This window comes from Emydura macquarii, unplaced genomic scaffold, assembly GCF_026122565.2.
Source record: "Emydura macquarii macquarii isolate MOO-44397 ecotype Brisbane River unplaced genomic scaffold, CSIRO-AGI_Emac_v2 contig_705, whole genome shotgun sequence".
Taxonomy (NCBI): domain Eukaryota; kingdom Metazoa; phylum Chordata; order Testudines; family Chelidae; genus Emydura; species Emydura macquarii.
In genome coordinates, this window is record NW_027130842.1 from 14,488,164 (window position 1) to 14,514,267 (window position 26,104).

General features: G+C 41.2%; 1 protein-coding gene across 2 annotated transcripts in view; it reads left to right on the plus strand.

Annotated features, from left to right (window-relative positions):
- Nucleotides 1–26,104, plus strand: part of SCAF8 (SR-related CTD associated factor 8) — a 141,698-nt gene that overhangs the window by 101,799 nt on the left and 13,795 nt on the right. Inside the window, exon 21 of one of the 2 annotated variants that reach the window (XM_067542443.1) lies at nucleotides 24,594–25,135. The exons of the other annotated variant lie outside the window; for it this stretch is intronic. The gene's annotated coding sequence lies outside the window, so the exon portion shown is untranslated. Of the gene's footprint in view, nucleotides 1–24,593; nucleotides 25,136–26,104 lie in introns of those variants that run through there. 2 annotated transcript variants of the gene reach the window in all.

A 26,104-nucleotide genomic window follows, 5' to 3' on the forward strand; every position in this document is an offset into this window, starting at 1 on the left:
GTTGGCAAAGAAGAAACAAAGAAAACAGTATACCTTGATGCAGCATTCCTTGGCGGCCAAGAGGGACAAAAAAAGGAGTGGGGGACGAGTTGAGACCCATGCTGGGCTGTTTGTCTTCCCCAGAACTGAAGTCCACAACAGCTTTGCCCCTCAGAGCTCCAAGCCCAACCTGGGATCCATCACTGACTCCTCGGAGCGGTCGGGTACCTGGCACTTAAGGGTTCCCTCCACGCTGGAGGCATTTCAGGAGGCCAAAATTTTTTTATCGGTGCCGCCTACACCTCATGACCCCCCTCCTTACTAAGGCAGGAGAGATCAACTCAGGGACCCAGTTGCAGCTTTGGCAATTGTGGGCTCGTCTAGAAGCAATTCGGCTATGGTACCCCTTCAGGAATCACCAACTCCAGGGCACTGATCCCCGGCTCCACGCTGCCTGTCGCCGACTCTTCGTCAGCAGTCCCTACCGTCCTGACAACAGTCCCCAGACCACCAGTACCGATCCTCGGACATGCGGCACAACTCTCTGGATGCTTGGTCCTGGTCTCCAGAACCCCGGCATCGTTCTCCAGAACCCAGGCATCATGCCCCTCAGTATAGTCAGGAAGAGGAGGCAGAAGCGGCACCACCATGATCCCCGAGGGAAGAATTTTCCTTGGAGTCAGAGGGCAAGGACATAGCTCTGCCCAGGAGGCATGGACACCCTGTGTGTATGCCAGCCTATCCTGCAGGCCCTGCAGCAGGCACCTGGTCACCCAGGGCAATGGCCCATGCCCTGGCAATATTGGAATCCTTGGGGGTTCCCTTCAGCACCAGGTTCCCATTCGTCATTCTCTATGACATCAGAGAGGCAAACCACAACTGTGTCATGTCCAGCACAGGAATCTGATTCGAGCTTGGACCATGGTACCGAGATGCCAGCATTAGCCCCAGAGGAAGCTACCCCTACAAAGGCAGAAGAACCATCCCCTTCCCGCCCATACTAACATCATACTCATCCTCCTCAGACGAGGTGGTTGGGGCCATACAAACCCTGTGCCCTAAGATCACTCTAGAGTTCATCAAGAGCTGCTCAAGCACATTGCCTGGGCCTGGAGACAGAAGAGCTAAAGGAGCCCATGGATGCCTTATTTGATATCCTGGCACCAATGGCACTCTCTTGGGTGGCCCTACCTGGCTACGATGGAGTCTTGAAATTGGTTAAGGTGTTGTGGCAGACCCCCATCTCCTCGGCTCCCCAACTCTTAAGTGGGCGGAATAAAAGTACTATGTTCCAGCCAAAGGATTCAAGTACATGTGTTCCCACTCTCTCCCAGGGTCTTTGGTGGTCTCAGGGACAGACAGGAGCAGTCCAGTTCCACTGAAAAATAAAGATGCCCAGAGACTTGACTTATTTGGCAGAAATGTTTATTCAACTGCCAGTCTCCAGCTGCATATCTCCAATCAGCAAGTCTTGCTGGGGAGATACAATTTCAATATATGGGACTCGTTGGCCAAGTTTAAAGACTCCCTGCCTCAGGAGTCGAGGCAGGAATTCACAGCTGTACCAAAGGAGGGCAAGACAGTAGCCAGAGTTTCCCTTCAGGCAGCATTAGTTGCGGCTGATTCAGCAACCAGGATAATGGCATCGGCCATTTCCATGAGATGGTCCTCGGGGCTGCCGTCTTCAGCCCTTTCTCACAAGGTCCAGTAGTCGATTCAAGACCTCCCCTTCGAGAGCACAGCACTGTTCTCAGAACAGATGGACACTAGATTGCACAGGCTGAAAGATTCTAGGGCCACCCTGCACTCCTTGGGCCTCTATACACACTCGGCCTTAAGGAAACACTTTAGTCCTCAATAACCTCCAAGGTTTTTGAGTCACTCCAGACATGAGCCGTTCAAGAGAAAGGATAGAGGTCACAGGCACCTCCAGGGCCATCTTCTCACTGCATCGTCCCAGTCAGGCTTAACCCGCTACCCAGGCAGAAATAGGTTGTATCTTCAAAAGGTCTGTCTATCAGACTGTACAGGGTCCATCCCCTCTTTTATTTTTGGACCAGCCTTTCACCCTTCCTCCCTGATTGGTCCGCGATAGCACTGTAGCAGTGGGATATACCCTCCAGTTTGTTTCTATCCCCATCCCTGTCCCTCTTCAGGGACCCTTCTCACGAGAACTTCTCGTACAGGAGATACAAACCCTCCTACGGGCGGGAGCCGTAGTGGAAGTTCCCCAAAACTTGAGAGGGAAAGGACTCTGCTGCCATTACTTTCTAATTCTGAAGGCCTAGGGGGCTTAGGACCCATCCTGGACCTGCATCACCTCAACAAACATCTCTAGAAGTTGAGGTTCCACATGGTCTCCCTGGCTCCAGGAAACTGGTATGCCTCCTCAACTTAAAGGACATACACTTCCATGTTTATATCTTCCGTGGCTACAAAAGATTTCTGAGATTCATAGTCAGCAGGAGCCACTACCAATTCACAGCACTCACCTTTGGTCATTCAACAGTGCCAGAGGTGTTCACACAGTGCATGGCAGTAGTCGCAGCACATCTCAGAGGTAGGGGCATACAGATCTACCCATATCTCAACAATTGGCTAATCAAGGGCAATTCAAGAGCACAGGTCCAGCACAACATCACCATGGTCCAAGCCACCTGCCAGGCACTAGGTCTGTTGATAAATGAACAGAAATCTACATTGATCCCGGTGCAGAGGATAGAATTTATTGGGGCAGTCCTTGATGCTACCCAGGCCAAGACCTTCCTACCAGAGGCCAGGTTCCAGACTATGGTAAACTTTAATTGCTCATGTCACAGCTCACACCCTTACCACAGCATGGGTGTGCCTCAGGCTGTTAGGACACATGATGGCCTGTACCTATGTGATACAATACACAAGGCTATGCCTCAGGCCCCTTCAGACATGACTGGTGTCAGTTTACTCCCCAGGAAGATATCATTTGGACACGGTTCTCACGATCCCATTGTCAATATTGACCACACTGAGGACTATGATAGTTCCAGCATGGCCTCGCCAACACTGGTTCAGCATGCTACTGGACTTAGCGGTGGCAGCCCCTCAACTGCTGCCTCACCGCCCAGACCTGATCTCATAAGATCACTGTCGGCTGCTCCATCCAAACCTGGCATCCCTGCATCTGACCGCGTAGCTGCTGCAAGGCTAAACCCTGCGGGGCAGGCCTGCACCAAGCAGGTCCAACAAGTCTTGCTAGGTAGCAAAAAGCCCTCCATCAGGGCTACCTACCTGGCAAAATGGAGGCGCTTCACCTGTTGGGCAACTGAGTTGAATCTCTCTCCGACTCAGTCTTCTCTGCAATCCATTTTGGATTATCTCCTCCACATAAAGCATCAAGGTTTGGTGCAGTCGTCGATCAAGGTGTATTTAGCAGCCATCTCTGCCTTCCATCCTTCAATCCAAGGCAGATCAGTTTTCTCCCATGAGATGACAGATTCCTCAAGGGTTTAGAAAGGTTTTACCCACAGCTCTGCAAACTAATTGACCCATAGGATCTGAACCTAGTACTGTCGACTCCTGGGACCCCCCCTTTGAGCCTATGGCATCCTGCTCTCTACTACTGCTACTCCCATGGAAAGTCACCTTCCTTGTGGCAATTACCTTGGCCAGAAGGGTCTCTGAAATTAAGGCATTGATGTCAGAACCCCCTTACACATATTCTACAACGATAAGGTCCAACTGAGTCCTCACCTGGCTTTTCTTCCCAAGGTGGTATCGCAGTTCCACATCAACCAGGACATTTTTCTGCCTGTCGTCTTTCCAAAGTCTCACAGCACCACTGAGGAGAGGCAGTTGCATACTTAAGATGTTAGATGAGCCCTGGGCTTCTACATCAAAAGAACAAAGCCCTTCGCTAAGTCTACACAAACTTTCATTGCTGTGGCAGACAGAATGAAAGGATTCCCAGTGAATCACCTAACATGGAATGGACATGAGCGAGCAATCAAAGAATCAGAAACGGTTATAATCTTTCATAACTGTTGTTCGTCAAGATGTGTTGCTCATGTCTATTCCATGACTCACTCTCCTACCCCTCTGTTTCCAGCAAGAAGGAACTGAGGTGGAAGGGCCAGTGGCACCCCTTATTCTGGTACATACGCGCATGCAATCCCAGAGGGTGCTAGGGCTGGCCCTACAGTTACCACTGAGGGAAAAATCTCTGGCACCGGTGCACATGGAGTGCACACACCTAACGTAGAATGGACATGAGTAACATCTCGAAGAACAACAGTTACAAAAGGTTAGTAACTGTTTTTTGTTAGTGTTTTGTTCCCCAGTTAGTGTAAGAATACCCACCCCGGGAAATCCTCCTTGTCTCCTGGTGTGGTACTTAGATTATTTTCAAGGTATAGGGTTTCAAAAACTGTGTCCTGCCTCAGCTCCTTTTTTATCAGAGATGACAGCCAGCGCTTCCTCTTCTGCCTCACAGAAGCTCATATTTCAGCTAAGTGAGTATCTGCTGCTCTTTTCCCAGCTGAATGCAACAGCTTCAGCAAAAACTCCAACTTCAGAAGCACCTTATGGAATGCACCGTGAGGCCCATTGAGAGCAAGGCTGTAGTGACGTCCCCATGACAGCAGCCAGTGTCATGAAGGAGCCCTTTAGTACTCTGTCAGGCTGCAAAGTGGAAAGAGCACATCCCCTCCCAGGCCACCTAAGAGGTGAGATCCCTCTGTGACTCATCCAAGTTTGGTGAGTCTTCATGCCCAAGCCACAAGGACTTAGGCCCCTCCTAAGCTTCATGGGCATGATCAGAAGGCACATAGGAGCCATGGAAAGATCCAAACAACATCATCCAGGGGCCAGCCTACAGATAAGGAGGCCAAGCATCTAGACCTTGTAGGGAGGAAGGTGATTACATCTACCACCCTTCAGTTTAGAATCTCAAACTATCAAGCCCTTTCCATCAAATGTGATTTCTGAATTACTCTGAGTTTCTGGATGTTAGGGATAAGTTGCCTCAGGAGGACAGGGGTGACATGTTGGGGGGAGGAGGGGGTGTCACAGGGTCACATGCCCTTCCCCCATATTTGTTGCTTGGCTTGTACTTAAGCATGCTAACACAGACTGTTCCCCCTCGCCTCCTGGCACATTCCCGGCTCACTCAGCCCGTCCCCAGCAGCCAACCCCGGCAGGGAGCAGAAGCCTCCTCCCCCGCCAGGCTCTTTTGCAGGCAGCTGCCATGCCGCAGAGCAGGGGCTGTCTTCACCTGGTGTTGGAAGTGGCTCCCTGCCCAGGCGGGCTGCCAGGGAGAGCAGCCAAACGTGCCAGGGGGCAGGAGGGAGGCGCAGCTGGAGAAATAGAGCCCCCCCCCCCCCCCACAGGTAACGTGGGGTGGGGAGAGCATGGCAGCCACGGGCAGGATGGGGGGTGTCCACTAGGCAGAGGACACACATGACCGATCGTGTCCTCCCCCCGCCCTTGCCTTGCCTCTCACCTGATGTCTCCACCCACTGGCATCCACCAGCAAAAACAAAAGTTGAGACCTTATGATCCAGCCGGATTACTCCAGGCAACGTTGTCACAATTGAGGGCAGCTGCACCTATATTCCCCCTCTATGGTCCAGCAAGTTCGTCCACTCTAGGCTTCTGGCTCCCCAGCTGTTGGCTCTCTTGGGTGGAGACACGTCTCTCTCTTCATTCTGTTGGGGGTATGTCCAGGCTGAACAGTTCCCTGACTATATTGTGACCTCCCCAGCAAAGACACTTCATAAGCAGGACTGCTTCGCTTCTCTCCTCAGAGATGGTACGCAGTGTAGTTAATTGCCATAGTTAAATTATCACACAGTTCTTTCTATGCACATTCATTTATTCTGAAGTTAAAAGCATTGGAGAAAACATATTAAAATAATTTTTTAAAAACATACACGCATGCCAATAAGAGTACCAGAGATCACCCTCTCACTCCACCAAGGGCTCTGGTTGTGCTTATTCCTTCCAAAACCACACAGGGGTTTTTCCTGTGCTCACAAGTTCATCACAGCTTCAGCTCAGAAGCAGCCCCCAAGTTTTGGGGCATCAGTAGGCCAGAGACCTTCCAGCCATTCCCTACGGAATCAGGGAATGACCAGAGGTCCTGTCCATTTGCTGGATCAGAAAGGTGGTGGTGAGTCAGTTTTAAGTCAGGCTATTTAACCAAAAATCCTTTCTTCGTCTGTTGATCCCTTGAGAATTCAGTGTGAACCAGCATCTGTGATCCTCTCTCCAAGTGATCATAGCTTTCTGAAGGTGTTACAAGCAGAGCGAATTTGCCTCCCCCCTCCACCACCACCTCCTTCCACCACAGAAATACGTAAATCCCTCAATAGTACATAAACATTTGCATTTTAATACAATGAACTCCTAAAATACTTAAACTTAATTCAAGAAGGTTTAACTTAATTCCGTATGGTTTGTCCAGGATATTGTGTCATCTGTCACAAACATAACAACCGTTTTCTATATAAACATGCAGGGAGAGGCGAGATCCATTCCTCTGTGTACAGAAGCAGTCAGTTTACACAACTGGTGTATCTGGAACTACATCACCCCATCAGCAACATACTTTCTGGGCACCCACAATTCACTGGCAGACAGTCTCAGCAGACATTTTGTCATCGATCACAAATGGAGTTACACGATTCAGTGGTAAACAGCATCTTCACTCAGTTTGCCTCCCAGGAAAACAGGAATTGCAACATATACTGCTCCAGGGGGACTCAAGACAGTATTCCAGAGGTGATGCTTTCCTACTGCTTTGGAGACATCACTTCAACTGTGCCTTCCCTTCAATCCTGCCACTACCTTGGGTTCTATGGAAGATTTGACAGGATAGGGCATGAGTCATTCTCATTATCCCCAAATGGCCAAGCCAGTTCTGGTTTTCAACTCTCCTATTAGTGTCATCCTGTCCACCTATTAGTATTCAGACCTTCAAGATCTCTTGACCCAGAAGGAGGACATGGTCAGACAACCCAACACGGGTGCCCTTTATCTCTCAGTTTGGTATTTGGATAGGCATCAAGCCTAGAAACGTTCAGGCTCCGAAGCTGTGAAAACCATTCTTAATAATAACAGAAAGGACTCCACCAAGAAATGTTACCTAGCCAAGTGGAAATGATTCCTTGTCTGGGCCCAACAAAGCCACATATGTCCTGTGATAATGGATATTCCTGCTTTTTTGGACTATCTTCTCACTCTCAAGGTGACAGGCCTTTCCCTTAGTTCGCTGTGTGTTCACGTGCCAACAGATCATCACTTAATCTTTACTCTCCTAGTAAAAGCCAGCTTCTTGAAGGGTCTGAGCAGAACCTTTATTCCACCAATAAAGTAACTCACCCCTCAATGGGATCTAAGTACTTTCAGCACTCACTAAGCCACCCTTTGAAACACTAGCTAAGTGTTCTGGGTCTCATCTGTCAATGAAAGTAGTCTTCCTAATTGTCACCCCCTCTGCCAAAAGGATAGCTGAACTTATGCCTCTACCCGCAAGTTCACCTTGACCGATTCACCATACACCATGTTCCATACGAACAAATTCTCTCTGACTACACCCAAAATCCTAAAAGAATAAGAATTTCACATAAACCAGTCAATTCACTTACCTTTGTTTTTCCTGAAGCCTCTTGCTTCTAATGAGGAGAGGAGACTTCATTCCCTTGACATGAGACAAGCCTTGTCATTTTACCTGCAGAGAATGAAATTGCTCGGAAAGTCACCTGGACTGTTCATTGCCAAAGCAGAACAAGTACAAGGAAAAGATTTATCCTCTGAGAATCTAAAGTGGATCTCTGGCTGTATCCTACTCTATCAGTTGGCACAGCTTCCTCCCCCACATGGTGGAAGGGCTCAAAGGGCACAAGCAACCTCAGTAGCATCACTTCAAGAGGTGCCCCCTTAATATTTGCAGGGCAGCTACATGAAGTTCCAGCCATACATTCACAAAATGTTACATCTTGGTCCAAGACTCCTCTGACTCATCCTTTGGGAAAGTGGTTTTACCACCTGCATCCTCGCTTCCTCCTCCTCTCTGAGTACTGCTTGTCAGTCACTTCCAGTGGAAAACACAAAGGGACCAGCATTCGAAGGAAAGAGGGGAAATTACTTTATTGTAACTGCAGTTCTTAAAGATTTGTGGGACCCATCTGTACTCCATTACCAGCCCTCCTTCCCCTCTATTTCAGATCATGGCAAGATTCATGGTAGAGGAAGAACTGGAGAGGTGGTCGGTCCACCCTGCCCCTTATGCCTTCAGTGTGAAGCAGGGGTGCAGGCCCAGACCAACTGACATTGCTTGCAAGAATTCTCTGGTTTCAGGCACATGGAGAGCATGCATATCCATAGTGGAATACAGATAGGGACCACACATTTCTAAGAACTCCAGTTATAATGGGGTAAGTAACTTCACTCCCTGATTTTGCCATTGTAGAGGCCATCTTTTATAGTAAATTTTTGTTGATAAGTGGTTAATATACCACTTGGCACTTATGAATAGCAGGCCTTTTTTAAATTGGCAGAAGTGCATATGCTTACCTAATTGGTCACTGCTAGATATTAACATTAGATTTTAGAAACCCCTCACATCCACCCCAAGTACTGTGAAAGAAAGAAGGCTACAAGCAACCAAAGTCATATTTTTCATCTTTGGGCCCTTGCTAAAGTATTGGCACACGTAATATAGTCCAACCCCTGCCATATGTGGGGCACCTGCATTATTATTGGTGCATGATCAGTTATTTTTCAAATAAACTAGAAACGAGGTTACAGTAGGAATAAACTTCCCATTCGTGTGTTTAGGTTTCTGGGACAAGGCCAAGAATTAACTTCCAAAACTAAAGGGATTTGAGCTTCTGAAGTACTGGGAGGTGGGCATCGCAAACATATCAGCTGCCAACATCTGTCTCCCCATTTCTTGTACAGCCATTCCTCTCTTGACCATGGTTGGTGACCACTTTCATAAGAACGTTACATCCTATTCATCATTACTGTTCTTTTGGATGTACTTCAGCCTTCCTCAACAGTTCTTTGAATTCTTTCTGGCATTCTTGTTCCTGGTTAGTTTCTAATAAGTTTGAAATGTAACTTTTTTTTTATACACTGCCTGTAGGATCAAACAAAAGACTTGCCCAGCTGCCATTGGTACTGGCTGTCCTGCTCTTCAGCATAGCTCCTTATATTGTGTACATCAAAGATCAGGACACTAAAGTGTTCCTACAGCTGATAACTGGAAGGTGATTCCTACATTTTTAGCCTAAAAGTTCAAGCACATTGTTTTTCAGAAACAGTATAGCACGGTATAACACAGTATAACTCTGAAAAACTGTCTTAAAATATTTGCATCGTTCTATTCCTTTATCTTCACGCTATCTCATTTCATGAGACTGTGGGCAATGCTCAATCATCCATTCTGGAATCTGGCAGTTTTCCTTGGGTTTAGTTATCCAATACCACTGCAATACTCCTGTGTCTCGAGATCCAGACATAGAACCATTCTCAACCAGAGAGAGAGAAAGCTTGGAATCATCATCCAACATTAGATCTGTGTCCAACACAGAATGAAAAAATGCTTCTAATGCTAAAACAACTTTTTCTAGCTCGTCTTAAAAAAAAAAAAAAAAAAGTCTTGTCTGTCACCACCTTTCCCCATAGTCCCAAATCTAAAACAGAACCAATTTTAATAACAATTTTGGAGGAGGGGGGGAACAGGACTGCATTCGTTCTGTTAGGCATAGGTTGTTGAAATTTAGCGTGGCAAGAACCCTTTCTGACTACAAATTTTATAAAATTTGTCATTTATTTCAATGGGTAATTAAGTCCACTGCTAGTGGTGGCCATTTTCCTAAACACACAAACATTTGTGATATTGGTTGTAGAGTAGCTTAATCTAAGATTTAAACCAGTTTCCCTTGTTTTTAATACTATATCGTAACATTTAATTGTTAAACATGAACATTCTAATTAATACTGGCTAATAATCTGAACTGAATGTCCAATCATCCATCCAATGTTTCACAAATGTTATTTTTCAACAAGATGGTTGCTGTGTGTAGGAGGCTCAGGGATGCTCATTTTTAAATAAAATCCTTGAACCGAATTCCTCTTTAAACTTATACTAGTGTTAATACAGAGTAATAATTTTGAAGTAAGTGGAGTCATTTTGTAACTGGTGTAACTGATAGCATAATCTGTCCCTTTACTTCAAATATTTCGTGGCAAGAAATGTTTCCCACACTGTGAACTTTCACCTTTGTTGCTTAGAGTAAAATATGTGCATTGTTTAAAACTGAATTACCTTACTTAATTTTTTCCTTTTGCCACATTACACTTCAAATGTGAACATTCTTTTTTCTTTTGATGGTCAGAATCTATCAAAATGCTCAAGGTCTAAACTATATATCTTAAATGTGATTTATAAATTCCATATAGCCTCATCATACAGCACTATAGAGATGCTAGTATTCAGAGAATGTTAGAATCCACCAGAAAGATAGATTGGTCTTGGATTAAGACTCTGGGCAGGGACTCAGGAGACCTGGATTCAATTCCTGGCTGTCTACCACTAACTTACAATGTGAATTTGGGCACATCATTTCATCTCTGTGTGCTTCAGTTCCCCATCTGTAAAATAGAGATATTATTTTATTTCTCCCACCCTATGTTTGCCTTGTGTGTTCAGACTGTAAGCCCTTCAGGGTAAGTATTGTCTCTTACTGCAAGTTTGTACAGTACCTAGTGCATGGGGGCCCCATTCTTGGTTGGGATTTCTAGGTGCTTTTGTATTACAAATAGTAAATAATAACAATGTCGGCATCTTTAGCAATCCAGTCATCATTTAATAGCTAAAATAAATATTGTTTTAATCTTTAAGTTGTAACAATTGTGTGTAAGTGTATATAGAGACATTAAAAATTCAAAATAAAATCCCATTATATTGTTCTGTTCTCAAAGGTGACTGTAAAAATGGCATTGTGAGCTTTCCTGTATGTTGTTTCTCAGTGACCTACATGTAAAATATGTTCCTTTTACAAATAAAAAATATAAACTGTCAGCCTTACAAAAATTCAACCAGAGATACGTACGTCGAGCAGGGTTCTTCTTTTCTCATGAATTACCATCAGTAATAAAGATTCTGCAAGCCAAATTAGGCCCTCTCTGACACTTCAGTTGTTACTAGTTACACCGGTTAAACAAATCTGCTGATTTACAGAAAAGAATGGACTCCAGAGCATTCCCCTAACCTGTTTGCTCTCAGTCCGGAGAATAGAGCAGTAATAAAGCAAAGCAAAAAGCCATCTTATTGACACTAACGTCAGCAGATATGACTCTGAATAAATACAGTGAGCAGATCTGTTAAGAATGTGCCATTTATATAGTCACATTTCAGAGCAGAGCCATATTTTAATCACTTCACAAGAAGGCTGGGCGGCAGTATTTAAAGGAAAGGTGAAACATGCCATGTTCCTCCTGATATAATATAGCCTTCCCCGATCCACCACCCTCCCCCCTTGGAGCAGTTAAAGCTTCATGTAAAATTAGGGTGAGGCCTACCCAAATGAAGGTGGAGTCAAGTTGTATCTACTACTTTACTCAATATGCCCTGAGAAGAAAGGAGCTTAATGTATACTGTCCATTGTCACTAAGTTAATGCAGAAGTGTTTTCTGCCTTTTCTCTCCTCTGTGATTTCTAAAAGCTAATGGAGTGAGAGAAATACACCATAGGTAAGGGTCCAACCAATGGTGGCACAGCAAGGAAAATTAGGAAAACCACTGGATTTCCATTAAGGAAAACCAGTCTGCTAGAACTAGGGATTGAGCTATGCAAGGACGTGGAAGAGATCTCTGGGACTCAGCCATATTTCCTGTAAATTACTAAATTTTATTTTGACTTATTAACTGTGAGCATTTTCATCATTAAAATACATTGACTAGTATCAAACTATCTTCTAGTGAAGGTGTATGTGATTGTTCTATTGAGAGAGCAATTTTGTGGCCCAAACAGATTTATAGTGTCCCTTTAATCTGCTAGCAGACCCTGCTCTCCCATATATGCAAAAGGGTTTAGATATATTAAACTTTTTCCTAATAAAACTAATTCTCCTTTTGTTAGAAAATAGTATCATGATGAATTTGAGACCTAACTTTATAGCCTCCCTTTATCTGTATTATCATTTTAGAATTTATGATCATTTCAGAGTAGCATACACAGTTTAAACAGAATAGGTTTTTAGCTAGTCAAGCAACGGGCCACTATAGCACTAGAAATTTTTGAAGCATGCTTCTGCAATTTATTAACTGTGGATTTATGGAGGACAAAAGAGTAAAGTCATGCTTTGTGTGTGTTTCACTACTGATATCAGCTATGGTGCAAAATTTTAGTTGGTAAAAGGCTATTATTTCACAATACCATTGTTATGGTTATTATAAGCAAACTTCAGCATTGGTCAGATTTACTTTACTCTTTAGTAGATTAAATAAATACAAATTAAATTTGACAGTTGCAAAAAATATTTAAAAAGTAGAAGAGTTCTTGGAAAAAGTAGTAAAGGCTAAAACCTGATTGCTGTACTCATGTGAGTAGAATGTTTCTAAATTTGTGGTAGAAACCAGAATAAAAAATGAAATATTTTTCAGATTAGTGCAAGTCTTTGCTAGAATCAGATATTAATTCCTCTTTTCTTCCCTGTTAGTAACAGTGGTATTCACTGATTTGTTTTGGTTTTTTTGATAATCAAGTTGTTCATTAAGGTCAGGTTAGCTGATTAAAAATAACAAAATGGTAAAATCTAACACTAACGACATACATTTTAACATAACAAGCTTTTGTTAAAATGCCAGGGAATTTCAGTAAAGATTCAGAGGCTGCAGTTGAATAGTGGACAAAAAAATTTTTTATATGTACTGTATGCAAACTCCAAGGGTTGGTTACCTTTTAAAAAAGGATCACATCGGCTGCCTTAATTTTTTTTAACTTGCAAATGTTTTATATCCCTTTAGAAACTTGAAAATAAAATGGTCCTTCAAACATTTACGCCTTTCATTTATGGCTATATTTTTATTTGTACTCTTCATAGAACTTGCAATTCACATGACTAATATCCTAGTTTTTGCACCGGCTTTATTAGCTTTGTTCCCATGCATGGAAAACTTGGTTACTTGCTGCTGTGGAACCATCAGTAGTGGTGGTTGTCTGTTTGCTCCCAGTCCAGTGGCTATTCTTTAATTGATATACAGAATTCAGATAACATCTGCCATATTAAAATTAGTCAAATTGTAGCACCAATAGTACTTGAATGTGATCTTACCTAACTGAATTACTGAACTCCCCTTTATTTCTATATGCTGTTTTAAGACCAGTTCTGCTGGTATCTGCTCTACAAATTGATTATAATTTTCTTTTCTCCTGTATACTACACATAGGAAAAGGTGTAAATACCCACTAAAGTCAACAGTGACTTTATGCGTAAGTCTTGCAGGATCAGGGCCTTGTTTCTTTAAGGAATAAAATCTGTTGGATGAATCTTAAAGTTTGTCACTTTAGACATTTGATTAGAAGGTAGTGTTAAGGGCACATGTTAAATGTTTAGTTATTTCCATTTGATGATTCTGCTCAGATTAAACAGTCTAACTGCAATCTTTTTCCCCCTGCATTTTTTTAAATTTTCATCACAAAGCAAGCAAGAATTTCTTCCTGTGGACACTGTCATAATAATTACACTTCACTTCTCATTTTATAAATTAGAACAAGTGTGATTTAAAAAGATCAAATTAAGTACAATCAAGTAAGGAATTCTGTTTTTCAGTATCTTTGGCAGGTTTGTCTTTGAATCTAAGAACCCTGAATTTAACCATCATTTAGCACAATTGTGCTAAGATTCTTTTGAGAACATATTCTATAATGTAGAGGAAACAACATGACTGAAGGGGTAGTGGGTGTTTTCATCACTGAAAAAAATTGGAAAGAAACACTAGTTAAAGCATATCAAGTACTTCAATTTCTAGGTGGTATAAATGTGCTATGGTTTTTAATAGCATGGGCTTCTCCACATGCACATCCTTCTGTGCCTGTCCATTCCAATAGTGTCGGGGGGGACTCCATGCAGGTGCAGAAACACATGGCTCACTGCAAGATCAGGTCCATGGTCTATATATAATGAGATCAATATAATAAAATCTGCTACTGCTCCAAATGTGATTACAGGAGATGTAATCCAGTACAAGGAATGTTGTAAATAATTTCACAAGATGAATAATTTTCTTGATGTTTCTGGCTAGCAGGGCTCTGGTAAGATAGATTTCCTGAGGTTTAATTTTTAATTATACTTTCAGAATACTCCTGTTGATAAGACATTGATTCTAATCTCACGTGTGTGCAAAGTTAGGATCATTTTGACTCAGGAATCCAAGTATGTTCTGATTTGCTTTCAAAGATTTAATCATCCTCAGCTCTGAATAGCTACATCTAGTAAAACACTTACCATTCCATAGCCAACAGCAGCCATTCAGAAACAAGAAAGTAAATATCTTTTTAAACACATCGTACATTTCCAATAGGAATTAACTTTCTCCACGTTAAACCTGCGTGAAAGAACTTTTGTAAAACTTTAATTATTGGTAAATATGTGATGGTCAAACAAGTGATATAGTGTAAGGAATAAAGGGTACCCTTTTTACTTTAAAAACATTAGTTTGATTAAGTGTGTATGGTACTTTCTGTTTAAGAGAGATCCTATGCACATCACCTTTAATATTCTGAAATTATCTTTTCCTTTTCTTGAAGTCATTGCTTTGTGCTCTAATTCAGTAATGGCATCAAATATTCAGATTTCATCTTTGTTTTCCCTGCTTAAATTGGCAAATGTTCTGCATTTCAATTTTTTCATAACCCTGTCATGACTTCTTATTTTCATAGATTAACCATGTTGCTCTATTTTTAATCTTCTGAAATACAGTTTTGAAATACAGAGAAACTTGCTTTGAACGATACTATTTTGAAACAGGATTAGAGAGATCCTTGGTAGTTGGATTCATGTAGCTATTTCAACAACCATGATGGCAATTCTGTGACCAACTGCTTTGAATCAAATAAACAAATAAATGTGGGGCCACTTTTTGTAGATCGATTTTTTTACGTTCTTTATTTCTTTAAAAGCCATTTATATAAGATTTGGCCTATAATGCTTAAGACAGCACTCAGGAAATTCTAGGGCTATCCTGTGAGTTGAGTACCATTAGGTCAATATAGGTCAGTCATAATTAGGGCCCTACCAAAATCATGGCCATGAAAAACACATCTTGGACCATGAAATCTGGTCTCCCCTGTGAAATCTGGTCCTTTGTGTACTTTTACCCTGTACTACACGATAGGATAAAAGTATACAGAAGTACACAGTTTCTCAAACTGGGGATCCTGACTCAGAAGGGCTGTTGTAGGGAGGGGTTGCCGTATTGCCACCCTTACTTCCGCACTGCCTTCAGTGCTGGGCGGCTGGAGAGCGGTGGCTGCTGGCTAGGTGCCCAGCTCTGAAGGCAGCGTGCCGCCGCCAGCAGCAGTGCAGAAGTAAGGGTGGCACAATATGATGTATTGCCACCCTTATTTCTGCGCTGCTGCTGGTGACGGCACGCTGCCTTCAGAGCTGGGTGCCAGGACAGCTGGTCTCCGGCAGCGCAGCTCTGAAGGCAGTGCAGAAATAAGGGTGGCAACACTGCGACCCCTCCCCTCCCAATAACTTTGCAATCCCCATTGCGCTGGAACCCCCAGTTTGAGAAGTGCTGACTTAAAGGCTTTTACATGTTTACAGTTTGCTGTTTTTAAATACATATTCATGCTTTGTTACAATACTGTGAAATTTAAGATTTAAATATTTGAAACCATGAAATTCAAGATTTTCAAAATGCTATGACAGTGAAATTTATAAAAATGGACCATGACTTTGGTAGGGCCCTAATCATAATGAATATAAAGTTTGGAGAAGGCATTCTTTCCCAGACAAAAACTGCACATAGATGGGAGTTAAGGTTGAGAGTAATTTAGTGTAAAATACATCACCAGATGGTGTAACTATTGCAAAAACAAGTATTATACACCTAGAAAATTCAGAATTAACATTAAAATAAAACTAAATAAGTTTAAGGTATGGAAATGCACAGTTAGGGCACCCAAGCAACCTTCACTCCTGTAAGTGACAACATGAGGAAAGGAAAAAAGTATTTAAAAATCAGTTTAATTTATTCTGAGACTGAACACTAAGATGCCTAAATTATAAATATATAGTTAATAAATAATATCACCTACAGGGTAAATTTAAGTTAGTTTGTGTGCACTCACTGTTCATTTTCATGCCTTAATATGTAGTCTTAAGTCTGAATTTCCTGGGTTTATAATACTTGTTTGGAATAATTACATCATTCCTATAATGTATTTTTCCTTAAATTACTGCTATGTACTCTCGACTATGACTCCATTTTAACATAGTGTGGTATGGGAATTTCCTTTTTTTTTTTTTTTTAAATGTAACACATGAACACTGAGGAAAAAACCTAAAATGTTGTTGTGATGTTTCTAATAATTTGAAGAGACAAAGTATCAACTTAAAAATCTTTTTAAAAAACTTTTTGGGCCAGATTCACCCCTCTGCTTTAGCTTCTTTACATCACTCTGGAACAGTGTAAAAGCAGCCAGAGTGTACTGGCTTACATTTGGCTTACAGCTGCTTTGCATCACCAGAGTATCAGAAAGCAACCAGAGTGTACTCCCCAAATTTCTCCTGCAGTCACACATCGCAGTTTCTCCCACTCACTAGTCCTCCACTCTCTCCTGCATTCATCCTGTAGTTTCCCCATACCACCTGCATATCTGCCCTATTCCCCTGAAACTCATTCAAGCTACAAATTGCTCTAGACATTCAAGGTACATCACCCATGATTCATGGCTTTTGTAAAACTCCCGAACATCATCCCCAAAAGGTGCCATTTTTCTGTCCTTCTGTTGGATTTTATGCCTTCTGGACTCCTTTTTCATGAGGAAATTTCCTTCCCCCCCCCCCCCTTTTTTTTTTTAAACAGTGTTCTGTCTGTGTCTGATTGCCCTCTGCTGGCTGTGTGCTTACACTACTTTGGCTGTACTTGGGCTCCGTCTGCTAGCAACAGACTCTCAGTTCAGGCAGACTGTTTCTCTGCTGCCTTGCACGGGTGAGTGAAGATGGCGGCTTGCTTGCACTTCACTGCACCTTTGTTTGCACAAGCTCAGGCAGTAATTGCAGAACCTTTATTAGTTCTAGCTTTATTTGCCTACTTCCACCTCTCTAGCTGGCTGGTTCGCTGTCCCAGGAGCAAAAGCAGCATTCTGTCACCCTGTGCCTCCAGAGCAGTGGTTCCCAACCCACGGCCTGGGAGCCAAAAGTGGCTCACCGCTCCCCTCCTGCTGGCTGCAGAAGGGAGCCGCTGCCAAAGGACCCAGGTGGAGCGCGTTTCCGCGGGGCTACAAGACTGGAGCAGGCTCCTTGCTGCACCCAACGGGGGGATGGAGATCAGTGCTCCCCTGGCTCCAGCACGGAGCACGGCAAAGCGCTCTGCCTGGGTCCATAGGTGCTGGGCTCCCTGCTGGAGCGAAAGAGAGGGCAGCACTGATCTCCCATCCCCTTGGCTGCAGAAGGGAGCCACTGCCTAGGGACCCAGTTAGAGCGCACGGGGTGAATGCGTGCGGCTTCCCTGCTGCAGCCAGAGGGACAGGAGATCAGCAAGGAGGCAGCCTCCTTACTGAACTCCTTCCGTCTGGCTGTAGTGGGGGTGGGGGACAGAGCAGCCAACACCCACCATGCTTGAGGAGAGGGACAGGACTCTAAAAATCAGTGCCTGTGCAGGCCAGCCATCATGACTTAACTGCCAGGCCATGTGCTTCAGGGTGGTGACAGTCACTCATCTACACTGGTGCTTTGCCTGTGTGTGTGTGATATACTGTGAATAATTTATAGGTGTGAAATGGTGAATGTAAAAATGAACACTGTAGCATCAAAATGTTTACTTTAAATATGTAGTGATTTGTAGTGCATCTGTCAATACATTTTTGTGTGTTGATAGACTGGTGGCCCTTCAGGGTTGTAAAAATGTGTGGTCCTCAAGCCAAAAAAGTGGGGAACCACTGCTCTAGAGTCTAGGTGAACGTATCCCCTTTTTTCCCATGGTATCATTTGCTTTTTTTAATTCTTGGTCAGGCAGAGGCAATACTGGATCTGAGTGGGATAGAAATTCCTCATGATCAATGTTATATTTCTGGAGCCAGCAGAGATGACACAGATGCAGGAGAGCTGATAGATACACAGCTGTCTGCTGCTGTTCTGGTTTTATTGTTTTGGCAACACAAAAATTAACACAAAAGTGAGGCTTTGTACTGGGGCCGGGGGCACAGAGGCCATTGAAAGGGACAGGACAACACAATATGATAGGATCCAAGGCCAAAATTATCTGTGTATTCATGGGGAGGCTTATCTTTATCAGCTTGAAATGTCTGCAGATTTCTCAGGGCGAGGAAAAGGATGAGTGCTTCTGTGAGTTTGCTTTATAACAGGCGTGATCAGACCTATAGTGTTGCAGTTCATGACAATATGCCAGTTACAAAGGTGTCCTTGGTCTTATGTTACCTTAACACCTTGCAACTTAATTTTAATACAAAATAAAAAATTCCAAATCTGTTACTCCTTCTAGATGCATCACAAACTCCACTCAGCTACTAGCTTTTAATACTCAAAAAGGTCAGAAAATTACTAGGGCTCTCATGCTAATGCTTACCTTAATTTTAAGGTAAGTACCCAATTTCTCACTGATTGCTATTTAAAAAAACCTAAAATAAAATAAAAGCAAACAACCAACGTCTTATAGATTACTAAAGGTAAATTGTCTTTGCGTTCTTTTCAGAACCTGAACTAAGAGCCCAAATCATTTATAAAGTGTGTAGTTTTTAAAATTGCAAATACATTTTACAATATGAAACAATCCAGTTGAAAAGCAGGGCTGTTTCTTACCTAACAAATCCTCTGTTCAGGGCCCTATGTTTTTCCATCCAACAACTAATATCCTTTCTGTCCAAGAAGTGCTGATATTGTGGTTTGATTTTCAGGTATTGGATGGTAAAAAAAAAAAAAATCTCAAACTCTGGTCATGGGAGGTAAAGAAAAAATATTTTAAAAGATTTGGGGATTTTAAATGTATATATTTTCATTTTTAATTGTGAATACACTCCTGATTATTTTGAATCACGGTCAGTTAATTTTTAAAGCTTTACGGTTCACCTCTAAAAGTCAGAATTGTAGTAGAAAGTCTTGCCTGTTTAGTCTACTAGCCACTGAAGGACAAAGATCTACAATGAAACCACTACTTAACAACTGGGATCCAGCCACTCTGAATGTGTAGTAAACACTAATATGTTTCAAAGTCCCAAAAAGTGGATTCCACAGCATATCCTTGAGCTAAACCAGTAAGGCATACATTAAACTTGACAGTCACCACGGAAGAAGAGCTCTATGTAAACTCGAAAGCTTGTCTCTCTCTCCCAACAGAAGTTGGTTCAATAAAAAATGTTACCTCACCCACCTTGTCTCTAATATGCTGGGACTGACAGGACTAAAACAACACTGCATACAACAAATTGTTTAGTTGGCAGTTGAGCTTTTAATACAGTGCAATGTCCAAAGTGAATCTTTAATTGTGGCTAACGAATAGAATTATAAGGTCATTCTTACAAAACATACTGGGGCAGCGTGACTTATAGAGTGAAAAGTGACTACTTTTGACAATTGTAGCTGTGCAGCTGGTGCTAGATTTCAGTTATACATTGAATGGGTTTGTGCACTCTTGGAGATGAAGTTAGCGGAGTTCTGTTTTTACAGAAGATTGGTGGATCCTTAGAACCAGAAGTATTTAGTTTCTGTTATCAAATAATTCTAGTAAGTCAGAGACAGTTCCCTGGGTCTGAAGACCATCTTTTAAGCAAACTTCTACAAATTTGCTTGGAGCTGAATTCACTTGTCAGGAAAAAATTACAATTTTAGGAGACTGATATAGTTTTGGTGACCTGAATTAGCACTATTTCTGTTGAACTATTGCTATCTAGTGACTCAGCTTGTTCAGTCTGGGGAAAATAACTGAAGAGAAACAACCATTTATAAGTGTTTAAAGGAATGTTAACTGCCACACATGAGGATGAATCAATTAACGTTTATAAAGCACTTTGAGATCCTCTAAGTAATGCTACTATAAAAATAATATATTATTTTATGGATTATCCTAAGAATTCAGTGGCACAACAAGTAATATTATTATTTGTATTACATTAGCACCTAGAAGCCCCAACTAAGATCAGGGCCCCATTGTGCTAGGTGTTGTCGGTACACACAGTAAGAGCTTACAATCTAAATAGACAAGACCAGCAGAATGTGGTAGGGAAAAAAATGATTTGCCCAAGGTCACACAGTAGAGTTAGAATTAGCATGTAGGTATCCTGGGTCTCAGTCTTTTGCCTTATCCAGTAGATCATACTGCTTCTCAGTGTTGAGTACAGGTCATAAGATGCCACAAGGAAAATTTTACTTTAATAATCAGAAAACCGGTATTAGTATAAAACCTGTTATATAGTAGAATAATCTGCCAAGTGGATTTATAGTCATGTTCACATGAAATATTCAAGATTAGACAAGACAACCCTATATTAGAGATGGTTTGAAAATTATTAATTCAATCCTTGCCATAATGCAGGAGGATGAACTAGATGACTGATGAGAAGTCCCTTCCAGACCAAATTATTCTATAATCACACAGTAGCTATGGAATATTGCTTTTTTCTCCTTTTTGCCAGATGCTGGGTAGGAAGGGGTGATGGGGTTCGGCTCCTAATCATTATGTAAATGCATAAACAATAACTTCCTTTGCATTCTTTCCAGCGAGAGGTATGACCTAATGCTGATGCGAATATAGTAAAGTGGCGGAATTACTGAGTTTTAATCTGGACTCTGATGCTGATTTCTTTTCTTGCCTGGAAAAATCAGTGAAACTCCCTGCCTTAGTTTCCTAGCTGTAAAACTGGGATAATAATATGTAGTTACCAACTTCACAGATGCTCTGTGAGGATTAATTGCAATAGTCGACATCTGAAAAGTATTTCGACAATGAAGCGCTCTAAATATTTGCCAATTGTCTGGTTTAATTTTTAAGGTCTTTTCTCCCATTCCTTCTATCCCTCCTTCTCCCCCAATCAGTAATGGAATATTTGCAGGGGAGATTGCAGAGGATGAAGCAAGGAGTAAAAACCACAAAACAAAGCCCACCAAAATATGCACACTGGGGACCCAGAAGGCTGTGAGAATATGGTCATTTAGGTCACATACAGTAATATTTCTTAATTGTTGCATGGCAATTATATACTGTGGTGATAGGTACCTTCAATTTTTCTGAAACAATCCATTTGAAAAGCAGATTGAACTGCCTCCGTCGTCATTTGTGATTTTTTTTTTTTTTTTTACCCTCTTCTATTTTTACTAATGGCTAAAAATTAAACTAAGACTAAGTTCAGATTCAGCAAACCAGTTAAGCATATGCTTAACTCTAAGCACGTGAGTGATCCCATGGGAGCCAATGGAATTACTCAAATGATTAAAGTTAAGCACAGGTTTAACTGATTTGCTGAATCTGAATAGTGTGAGGAGAGGGTATAAGTAAGAACTGTGGAGAAGAAGAAAACAAAATTATCTTCATATAAATATTTAAACTATTTTTCTTAAAGGAAACTGAAGAAAAATACACTTAAACAAAGAAAAGCAAATAGTAAAAATCTGAGCTTCAGTTTGTTAATATGAATTATGAAATAATGAAAAGGCTTAAATTTCAGTAGTTTTAAGCCATTATTTTTTTTATTCTGGGTTCAATTCATGGTTCAGTTTCTACCTGTGGATCTGACACATCACAGCATCTTGACTCACGACAGATTCTTCCACAATAGAGCTGATCAGTGAACCATTGATGGAACCATATTCCATCAGAATATGAAGTCCATCAAAATGTTTTGTGAAATCATCAGGTCAATTTTGCTTCAGAAGAAAACTAGGGGGAAAGTTCTGCCATTTTTTTTTTGGAACAAAAATGTTTCCATTTTTTGTTTTGAAATGCCTGTTTCCATTTTTAAAATTTGGTATTCTATATTAGAATACAAAAGTTTTAGAAATTGAAACAAAATGTTTATTGACTCAACACAAGCTTTTGAAAATTTCCTTCAAAGAATTTCGAAGTTTTCAGGTTTTGTTGCAATTCAGACACAGCTATATTTTAAAAATATTGAAATCCTTTGCAAAATGGAATTTGTCCTCTACACAGCTCTACTTGTAGGTCCCTCTGATGTCAGGTTTTTTTACACAACTATCATCATTTTCCAATTTATAAAATATTTGTGTTCCAAGAAATACAGACCCCAGTCTTTCAATTTTCTTCTGCTCACTTAGTTATTTCAACAAGTTCTGTTGAACTTCTAGTGTTTAATCACATTCTGTTATCTCAAAATGAGTATTGATAATTCTGGGTGGTGTTTGAGAAAATACCTTTTTTCAAAATTTTAATTATCTTCTCAAGCCAGTAGTCTTCGTGATTTCTGTCTGATTTTTTTTGTCCAGCAAGAGGACTTAGCATATTTCCCTTAAGCCCAGGTTAAAATCCACTACAATTTTTATATCAACTCATATTTGACCACCAACACTTAGATTGTCTCACCTGTTCTTCTTAATTTCTCTCCTCATATGCTTTCATTTTATATTAACTTTGAAATTGTATTGAACTCTGTTTAAAAAAAAAAAAAAAACCCACTTTATACAAGTTGTATGAAAGATGATATACAAAATAAAGTTGTATTGTAGTTGCATCCACAAAACTGTGTGATCACAATAAAAAGACTTCTCAAGCTGTTATAGATAATATTTGTTTTTGCAATATGTAAAGATGCCATCTTATCCTTTGCACTTGAGGCAGTGCAGTGTGTATAGGACACAAATGTTTTTGCCTGTTTTGGTTTTAACCTGATTTATTGCTTTATAATTTATAGAATGTAAACAATTACAAGACAGAACTTTGGCACTCCAATACATTTGTACTGACAATAAAGCTATAGGTTTCAATTTTTCACCATACACATGTTCTTTGCTCCCCTCCTTTGGTTTAATCTCTTCATCCTCCATTTGGATAAAGAGTGGAAGGGGTAAGCACAGGTTTTTAAAGGGCTAAATTCTGCTCTTCCACTATCTGAGTGCACATCCGATTGAAGATTCACCTATCTAAGTACCTATCTAAGTGAGAGGCACTGCTGTTCAGAGTTAAGATATCCCATCTTCTATATCATAATCTTCCATGTTGTTTTCCCTCAGAGAGTACATATGGCTAATATGTCTCTCTTGTGTAATCAATTCAATTTGTCCTTGAAACTCTTGACTCCTACTATGCTCATATAGCTACGCTCTGTGATCCCAGTTTGTCAAAGCACTAAAATCCCAAGTTAGGGTATGGGCTTGAACATTTGCTTAAGTGCTTGCTGAATACTTTTCTTTACTAAATTAGGGCCTATTATAAGAATATTCTTGGAAAGTTTAGTCAAAGTAAATCCTACCTTCTACTTTCCCCTTCCTCCTTCAAGTTAAGGCGATAGCAAATTTTTTACAAAATACAAAATTTTGCATGTGTTAGGAGTTTTGCTGGAAATAGGGAAAACCCTGTCCTTTGAAATAAATTCCTGTTAAATTTCTGCAAATTTGTGCCATCCCATCTGTGTTTGTAGGAGCAGGTCAGAGGGAAGTACCATTTTAACTCCCACAAGCAAATTCTCTTTGGATCTTGTTTTCTTCCCTCTTGTTGTTTCTAAGCACCTGAATGTTATGATCAGTATTCTTATGTATCCATGTTAGGTATTCCCTAACTTAGATTAGAAGCATCCAGTTTTATTTCTTTTTAAAGGGTGGTTCTGTCTCACATTCAAGTAAATCAGCAATAAATCAGATGGATCCACTATTAGTAGCCCTGCTTGTGTACAAGTATTGCTAGATCTAGAACTTTATCATTCCCTACACAGGCTACTCTTGTATAGGAGTCAGGATGGATGGTCTTATGGTTGAGGCACTGAGTTGGAGGAGATCTAGGTTCAAGACTTGTCTCTGCCATAGGCTTTCACTGTGACCTAGAGCAACTGAGTCACTGTGTCTCAGTTCTCCATCCATAAATTAGGAATGATAATGCTTCCTTTCTCCCATCCTTTGTCTGTCTGGTCTATTTAGAGTGCAAGCTGTACAGGACAGAGCTGTCTTTATCTGTTTGTATAATTCTGAGCACAGCATTGCCCCAAACTCATCTGGCACCGATAGGCACTACTGTAATGCAAATAATAATAGGAAATGCTGACGTTTTCCTCATAATTCCTATACATTCATTGAGAATTTTCATCCCTGAACCTCCTGGAGAAACAGGGGGATGTGGCCCCAATACCATCCTGAGGCCGCCTAGGTCTGGGAAGGTACAGGCCATTCTTTCAGAGTCTCTGCCTAACCCTATTGGCTTATGGTTCCTTTCTTCCTCCTCAGGGGCCCCAGCAGCACAGCTCCTCAAGGGCCAACAGAAGTTCCTGCAACATCGGCTGGTCCTGTAATTCCCTAAAGAGGCCATTTCACAGCACAATGGGAACGTTTAGCACGCTCAGAGCAACAAACCAAGAGTCAAATGTTTAGCAGCAAGACTATAGTTGAGCTAAACTGGAAACCTTACAATGCTCAGGAAGGCCTGAGTCTGGCATGTAATCAGCTGATATGAGTAACGTGGTGGTGGTGACAAATGTTTTAAAAATGCTCAGTTTTAAAAAAAAAATCTTGTATGGTAAAATTCAGTTATGGCATCTTCCTACTTTTAGACACAGTCCTAACAAATCTAAAGTGAGGTAATTTATAAGACAAGGAACCAGCACCATTCCTGCATGAGTGTTCTGGCTGTGGCTATATCTAAATTATGGAAGTATGCCCCTCAATATCTTACAATTGTAGGACATTTTTTCACTTGTAAAATTAAAAGATATTTTAAAGGACATCAGGCAACCAATTACTTATTGTTGCTCACTATATTTGAAGAGAAAATATGAAAGTTTGTGACATTTTACATGTGAAACAGTCACTCATATATTAGCCATTGTGTTTAAGGTTTACTCTACCTGCTTGGTGCAGGTACCGTAATAAAACATACAGAGATGATTTTTCAAATGCATGCCCCAAACTCAAACATCTAAATCTTACATTTGCTCAAGTAAATACTTAATGACCCAACTGCCTGTTTATCATGTTTACAAACTGCCTTGAACATGGATAGAACACATCCTAGTTAGTGGCCTATATTTTGGTATTGGGCATAGCATAGTTACATGTCAAAGTAACCAAATCCAATAGAAATACTGATGGAAATTTGTTTTGTTCTCATTTCTTACAGACTAATTTATTACATTTAAAAATAAATATAAACTATCATCCTGGTCATATCACATTGAAGTTCTAGCTCCGTATATTGCACTCACTGACCACTTGCACAATAGTCTAGCAGGTGCCCCACAGCTACTGACTATGACAGAAAGTGGTGGATTCCCCACATGTGGCAGTCTTCAAATGAAGATTCAGTGCCTTTCTGGAAGATATATTTTAGTCATACAAAAGTTATTCGGCACAAAACGGGTATCTGGGTGAAATTCTATGGCCTGTGATATACAGGAGGCCAGATCAGATGATCTAATGTCCTCTTCTGGCTTTAAAATCTGTGAATCAATAGACATTAATGCTCAGCTGACATACAGATAAACATTAATTTTCATAATTTTGCCAAAAATATTTACATCAGTTGAATTCTGCACCTTTAAACAAAAAGTTCAACAATAAACAGGGTCTGTGGGAAAACTCTTTGGTCTATAAGTAAAACCATTCTAATTGGCTGACCTCTGTATTCCATCCATCTCCTTGAGAAAATGCAGCCAGCCAGAGCTTCCTGCAAGTGTTGTATGATAAAGCAGCTAATTAGTTTTGACTTCGTGATCCCGCAACGTGTAGATGCGCCAGACAAA